We start from the raw sequence: 8,391 nt of genomic DNA, 5'->3' as shown, positions 1-8,391 counted from the left end.
TATTGACTAGTTTCTTTTCTCCTGGATGTGTGAGCTGCGCAATCTCCAATATATGTGTGTCATGTTGTGTATGTGTGTGTGTATGTGTATGTGTTTGTGTCAGTAAGCAGAGCATTAATATAGAACGGTAATTAAAGACTTTAATGCACACCAGTATATGTGTGTATTGTAGAAGCTAGATGACTTATGATAACGTATATAGTAGTGGTGTCCAGAGGTGGGTAAAGTACCCAAAAACTGTACTCAAGTAAAAGTAAAAGTACTTCTAGAAATATTTACTCAAGTAAAAGTAAAAGTACTAGTCTGAATAGTTACTTGAGTAAGAGTAAAAGAGTATCGGATAAAAAAAATCTACTCAAGTAGTTAGTTACTAGTTACTTTGGGTCATATATACTGAGCCTATTTTTATTTAGATATATAGATAAAATGTATGTAATGTATGTGTGTGTGTATAAATGTATATATTTCATCAGCCTTTACTCCAATTTATTTAATTTATTATAAAACCCTGTCTGTTTACTTAAGTAACAGATATAGGTGTTATGCCATAACATATTTTTTAATACGACTGATGTGAATTTAACATTGAAAGTTAATGTGATATAAAAATTGCTACTAATCTTTCAATGTTCAGAAAGAGAGCAAATAACATTTACATTATCAAAGATCATTTTCACTCACAATCTAGAGTTCACTCACTCTCAGAAACTCCCATTAAAATCACTGAAACTGTTAACACTGTGAAATCAACATCTTAATTATAGATTCATACACACATCTGTACTTTGTTGTTTCTGACGAGAGAATTTGCCAGAAAGAGGTCTCCTGTAAGCGAGAGTGAAAGAAGCACCAGGGGGGCAGGGTTTCATATTTTTTGAAGCACCCCTGGGCGCCATTGGCTAACGGACACCCACCTGCTGTAAGCATTCCATTGACTCCCATTCATTTTGCCGTCACTTTGACAGCGAATAACTTTATTATTTCTAAAGAAACACGGAAATGTATAAAAGGCTCCATTACCTTGTATCTTACGTTATGGTCCCATAGAAGCAGTTTTTGGGAAAAAAAATTGGCTAACTAGTGCGTCATAACCAGCGACTCTGTGTCGCACAGTAGAGAAATTACCGTATGGACAGGAGGAGAAGCTCACAGACAATCTTTTACTGTCTATAAAGCTATCGGGGGGACGTGGAGGCATAAAGTCAAGGGAGATAATTAATCAGAATATTTACCAAAATTAGCTCCTGTTCACACTCGCCTTCTCTGGGATATTCGGTGGGTGATTCAGATTTCTCTTGGCACAGTGGATAGAGGATTTACACGTTGCTCACGTGACATCTAAGTCATCAAGCTCAGTTTGAGTCTGCGTAGTACGCCCGACCCCCAGGAAGTAAGTGCTTCTAATTGACTTCACTTGTCTCCGTTGAATCCGATTGGGTTGCTGTGTCCATTTCTTTTACTGTCTATGGGAAGCACCGGCATTTTAGCAATGGTTCATCTGAACGCTTCTGATTGGGCATTGCATTCAAAAGCTCAACAGAATCTTGTGTGATTGGTTATAATGCGCAGCGCTGTAAAAACTCTGGCTCAGCGCCAGCAAGCGATCACAGATCTGAATTTGGCAGCTGATGATATGACTACTCGCACCGGTGTGATTGTATTAAATTAATAAAACTTAATCGCTATTTTTTGTCTTTTGGAAGCTGCATTCAACTTGACTCCCCCTCTGTTATAAGCCAAACACATACAACAAACTAATGTTACAGTGTAATTGTGTACTGTAATCGAATGTAGCCCAAGTTATTACCTGTAAAACAGTAGACAGCACATGCGGTGTTCATCTAATAAGGATCTCCATCGCAAGCAAAAAATAGCTGTAACGATATTAAAATACGAAGAAGGAGGCGGGAACTGGCACACAATCAAAATGAAACTTTAATTATTCAAAATAAACACAAAACAGCGCGTCAGCCCCTCACGGCGACTGACGCGCACAAATAAAAGCCAAAACATAAAAAAATGTCCCAGGCCTGGTCCTCTCTTCGACCGCTCACGGGGACCTGCAGGAACCTGGGGGTAGGACAGACGAGGCGAGAGAAAAGGAGATGGAAGGAGGAGCGACAAGGACGAGAGAGGGGAGAGAAAAAAAAATAATAATAATTCGGGTTCCCAGACGCACTGCTGCTCGGCCCTCCACCGGCTGGGTGATCTCCTCCGCGGTGCCTGGCGGTGGCACTGGACGGCCCTCGGCGGACGGCACGACACTCCTCCGCCGCCCGATGGACGGCGACGGCTCCTCCGATTTTGGGCAGCGGCAGGAGTCCCCCGTTCCCTGCCCCTCCGGACTCAATCGCGGAGGCAGCAGGCTCCGGCCCCCTGGCGAACGGCGCCGACTCCTCCGCTCCCTCACGGACGGCAGCCGCCCCTCCATATCATGGGCGGCCGGCAGCGAGCTCGCCCGTCCCCGGCAACTCGCTCCAGCCCACCGCCTCGAGCGTCCCTGGCAGCACATACCTCGCCTGCTCGAGGGCACCGCGGATTCACCACAGCAGCGAGGGATCTTCAGCAGCGCGTCCCTCCTTCTCCCGGGCTTCGGCACCACTGTAACGATATTAAAAACTCCATACTCATCGGGAAGAAGGAGGCGGGAACCGGCACACAATCAAAATGAAACTTTAATTATTCAAAATAAACACAAAACAGCGCGTCAGCCCCTCACGGCGACTGACGCGCACAAATAAAAGCCAAAACATAAAATAATGTCCCAGGCCTGGTCCTCTCTCGTCCTTCACGGTCGTCACTCCAGTTTTAGATCCTTCCATCTCCTACGTGGGACTCGATACTGGCGGTGGGGCGCAGGTGTAGCTCATCTCCAATCACTACACCTAGCCTCACTCCTCGTTCCCACGCCTCTCGGCCCCGCCCCACTCGCCACAATAGCCTTTGCAGATTTGCTTTCAATTCAGTGCAGTTCCATAGCCACGTTTTCAATGCTGCTGATGTTCTTAAACGTTACAACTCTGAGTGAACCGCTTCAGATGCTCAGCGCGTGCGGCAGGATACTGAACAAATCATTCAAACTGATTCATGAACCAATTCACTCGTTTGCCAATTGGTTTGATCAAGCCTTTGAACAGAATTGACTCAAAAGAATTAATCATTCATGAATGGGCATCACTCATTGTCCAGAGAAAAGTAGACGGGGCATTTGGAATAAACTGAAGCATTTATAACATTTATTACATGTAGTTTCATAACAAGGTTCGGGAGAATCACGTCAGATACTTAGCCTAATTAGCACAGGTGGAACCATTTAAGATCATCAACCTTAAGGTATAAATACAGCTGAATCAGCCTACCTGTCTCCATTGACGGTTTATCAGCATGCTGGTTCGCTTCGTCTGTCACCTTACCACAGACCCACTTTTCGTACCAGCGAAGAGAGCTACACCGGGGATTTATAAGACCTGCTGCTTTTGCTGGACCTGCGATTTTTCCTACCCAGTCAAACACGGCCATTGAGCAGCATTAAGCGTCATCGCGACAGCTGCTCTCCTCACCAAGCCACAAGTCGTGGCCAATAGACCGTGCAAGCTCCGAGCTCGCCTCGCTCGACACAATGATCGTGCCGCCCGAGACCGAGCTCTCCTCGAGCTGGAATCCAACCACCCAAGTTCTCCCCGCAGCAAGCCTCTCACTTCCCGCCGTGGCTCAGCCTTTCACCCTGGTGTGATGAGAAATCGATTTCTCATGACACCGGCATTCCGGCCGAGTGGCAGTTTGAGGCCGCTTCCTCTAGCGGCGCAGACCGCGCAACGTTAACCAACACATTTTCAGGCGAAGACGCTAAAAGCAGGTTCTTCTTCATTGGATTTTTACGGCAGTTGGCATCCAAAGTGTTGCATCTAAAAGCAGGTTCGCGGCTAAAGTTTGTTAAATGACGTCATGACGCAGTTCCGTCTTCTTCTACTAGTGTTTTGTGGTGGTTTGGAAAACCAGCGTAAAGATGCATTACCGCCACCTGCTGATCTGGAGTGTGGAGTGCGCATAGATTTGGACTACAGATACAAATTTAGTTCCGTCGGATGATGATGCCACTATTAACCATGAAGCAAAGGCACTATTTCCACACTGAAATGTCCAAGACATTACATTTGCCTTACCGTGCACATTTAAACCTCATTGAATTTATACAGACATAAGTTCCATGATAAAAATTAAAAAAAGTTGCCAGATAAAACCATCGGCTAAATGCTTAATTTAATTTTACATTTTTATTTCCATGCAAGTTTTCTGGCAGGACCAAATTATTTAGGGACCTATTTCTCCATTCACAGGCGTGATCACTCAAAATTCATCTAAAACTCATCTGCCCTCGTGTTTTGACGCAGGATAGCAAGTGGGAGTAAAATTACTGTCACCTTTTCAGGACCGTAATACGAAAAACAAGCAAGTAAATATTTTTAGAAACCACTTAGAAGCGAATAGCACATAACTGCTATTAACCCATTTGCTTGCAAGCATCGCCAACGGCCCCAGTTTATTATCGTTTCACTTCCACAGCACGTTAAACATCACTCTTATTTGATCTGGATAAACCGTGCATCAGTTGAAAGTCTAAAGACTCTGGCTTCGATATTTGACCAATATTTCGATAAAACATCTTTTCAGTGACAGTTATTTAGTAAATTATGTCAGGAATACGATTCCTATTCCTGAACGGTAAAACGTAGAAGTGTCAGCTCGTGGACAAATGTTGATCATGTATCTAGTCAGAAAGAATCATGAGCAGAAACATTTTTTTTGGGGTATGTAATTTCTGTCTCCATGCCAAAAATGGGGGGTGACTGGTACGTTACTGCTATAATCATGTCTTTCGGTACAATGTTTTGCAAGACTAAACATGCTTCATCATTTCCAAAAGCCTCTGTTGCCACAGTCCATACTACAACGTGAAAACAGCCTTCCAAACGTATCCGCCCTGGAGACCGCCTAAGAGCCCGGAGGCCAAACGAGAGGAAAGATGCTTTTCCAACAGTAACATAATAATGTGGACAAGGCTTGAGAAATTGTCAAATCAGGCAACCAATTGCTAAGCTGGTAACACAGTACGCTACCCTTCCATTTTTAGCTTGCCCCATCATATGTTACTAACCCTTTTTACTCTTCCCGCAGCCAACATCTACAGCAGCCGAAGCAAGTAGCCTTTCCTGTACCTCCTCACTGCCGCAGCAGTGTCTGCTTCCGCAGGAGCCTTTCCTGTACCTCCTGACTGTCGCAGCAGTGTCTGCTCCCACAGGAGCCTTTTCTGTATCTCCTCACTGCCACAGCAGTGCCTGCTCCCAGGAGCATATAATATACATATATATATATATATATATATATATATATATATATATATATATATATATATATATATATATATATATATATATATAATATAAATAAACCCACATTTGGTCTCGCAGCGAAAACTTTCCCAGCAGAGCACTTACATTTTCTCTTTTGTCCAGTGAGCATTGGGTCTCACAGCGGACGCAGCGTGATAAAATCTCCCAGTCAAGCTCTCATTTTCCTCTTTCCTGTTTTCTCTTTCTGTGCAGCGAGCATTTGGTCTCACAGCGGACGCAGCGAGAACTTTCCCAGTAGAGCACTTACATTTTCTCTTTCGTCCAGCAAGCATTGGGTCTCACAGCGGACGCAGTGTGAGAAAATCTCCCAGGTCAAGCTCTCATTTTCTCCTTTTCCTGTTTTCTCTTTCTGTGCAGCGAGCATTTGGTCTCACAGCGGACACAGCGAGAACTTTCCCAGTAGAGCACTTACATTTTCTCTTTCGTCCAGCAAGCATTGGGTCTCACAGCGGACGCACTGTGAGAAAATCTCCCGGTCAAGCTCTCATTTTCCTCTTTCCCGTTTTCTCTTTCTGTCCAGCGAGCATTTGGTCTCAAGACGGACGCAGTGAGAACTTTCCTGGTAGAGCACTTACGTTTTTTCTTCGGTCCAGCGAGCATTGGGTCTCACAGTAGACGCAGTGTGAGAAAATCTCCCGGTCAAGCTCTCATTTCCCTCTTTCTCGTGTTCTCTTCCTGTCCAGCGAGCATTTGGTCTCACAGCGGACGCAGCGAGAATTTTCCTGGTAGAGCACTTATGTTTTCTCTTTCATCCAGCGAGTATTGGGTCTCACACCGGACGCAGTGAGAACTTTCCTGGTAGAGCACTTATTTTTTCTCTTCCGTCCAGTGAGCATAGGGCCTCACAGTGAACGCAGTTTGTGGAAAATCTCCCGGTCAAGCTCTCATTTTCCTCTTTCCTGTTTTCTCTTTCTGTCTAGCGAGCAATGGTCTCACAGAGGAGAAAGGCACAAACTCGCCTGATCGGTCACTCCAAATTACAATTGCTCCCCGTTCCAGGCCAGCAGGTCCTGTCAGTCCAGGTACAGTGAGCCGCCATCATGGGCCCACTGGACAAACATTCAGACCCTTTCTCGAGATGCCAGCCCACCAAACGCGGCACTCATTTGGGGGGGGGGTTTTAGTTCGGTGGCTGTCCTCTGCTTTTTAGCTTTTTGGGAGTACTCTAGGTTCGGGCCATTCCCGAGCTCGTAGCCCCTTCCCCGGACAGCACGCCAAATATGCATTATAATACTTCAGTTAATTATATGTAAGTGTGAACTCGTGAAATGTAGTTTCATAACAAGGTCCGGGAGAAGCACGTCAGATACTTAGCCTAATTAGCACAGGTGGAACCACTTAAGATAATCAACCTTAGGGTATAAATACAGCTGAATCAGCCTACCTGTCTCCATTGACGGTTTATCAGCATCCCCCTCCACCCCATCTCCTCCACTAGAGTTCATTTTACACTTTTATATACGGGGGGTACTCTAGGTTCGGGCCATTCCCGAGCTCGGAGCCCCTTCCCCGGATAATATATGCATTATAATACTTCAGTTAATTATATGTAAGTGTGAACTTCTGAAATTAAGATAAAGTAACAAGAGGAGCGTTGCTCACAGTAACGAAGTAAAAGTACATATTTTTCCCAAAAAATTTAATCAAGTAAGACTAAAAGTACCCATCTTTAAATATACTCCAAAAAGTATTAGTTACCCTAAAAAATTACTTAAGTAAATGTAATGATGTAAATGTAACTCGTTACTACCCACCTCTGGGGGTGTCCCAATTCTTCGGGGAACATTTTCACCCCTAATCCTTGACACTCTTTCAAGGGACAAGGCTTTAAAAAAAAAGTGTTTAACCAACTGCAGTTCTTTCTAAATCTTAATTGACATTTTTCAATTTGGTTTTAAATCTGCTCATAGTACTGAAACAGCCCTTGTCAGAGAGTTATACATTATACTTACATTATGCTACCAACACTGGTTATTCTGTGGTCCTGGATCTCTAAGATTTATCAGCAGCATTTGACACTGTGGACCACTTTATTTTGATACCTACTGTGTATTAGAATCAGACGTGAACTTAAAAGGTACTGTCCTTAAGTGGTTTGAATTATTTTTATCTGACAGAAATTCTTTTGTCAAACTAGGTGACTTCTCTTCCTCTGTTGCTTCTCTCACCAGTGGCCTACCTCAAGGCTCGATATTGGTACCCTCCTTTCTTTCTCTGTACATGCTTCCTTCCATTATAAGAAGGCATGGGGTGTCTCCTGTTAAGAGAAATCTTAATCTCCTATTAAGACTTCGTACCTTACTAAGTATTACAGGGGCAGCTGTGGCCTAATGGTTAGAGAGCCAGATTTGTAATCCGAAAGTTGAAGGTTCAAGTCTCAATCCCGGCAGGAGTTGTGGGTGTGGGCAGTGGATGAACAGTGCTCTCCCCTCCCTTGATACCCATAGCTGATGTGCCCTTGAGAAAGGCACTGAACCCCAAAAGTCACAACTTTCACTTTTAAGGTCATAAGACATGTTCAAAGTCTGGCTAACTCAAAATGTTTTACCCTTAAATGAATGAATTCTAGATCTGGGAAGCTTATCGGCCTTCAGATCTTCTCATGTGGGAGATCTGGGTGTCCTTCTTGATGAGTCATTAAAATTGGACAAACATATCTCTTCTTTAATTGGTTGCAGTTTTACCAACTCCCCTTGCTGTCTAGAGTCAAACACTTTTTAAATGGTCCAACGTTACAGATGGCTGTCCACACTTCTATTACTTCAAGATTATTTTATTGCAACTCACTATATTGCAATATTTAAAAGTCAAAAACTACTCTCCTGAAATGCTGCTGCTAGGTTTTACAAATGTGTCATTAAAATGGTCACAAATGACCACATCACCCCCATAATTGAATTTTTAAATAATTGAACTGATTTTAAAGTTCTCTTACTGATGTATAAATCTTTATATAACTAAGCCCCTAGTTATCTCTCAT

This window comes from Carassius gibelio, chromosome B3 (genome assembly GCF_023724105.1).
Source record: "Carassius gibelio isolate Cgi1373 ecotype wild population from Czech Republic chromosome B3, carGib1.2-hapl.c, whole genome shotgun sequence".
In the NCBI taxonomy this organism is placed as follows: domain Eukaryota; kingdom Metazoa; phylum Chordata; class Actinopteri; order Cypriniformes; family Cyprinidae; genus Carassius; species Carassius gibelio.
The sequence above is the reverse complement of the archived record's forward strand: the minus strand, read 5'-3'. Positions refer to the sequence as shown.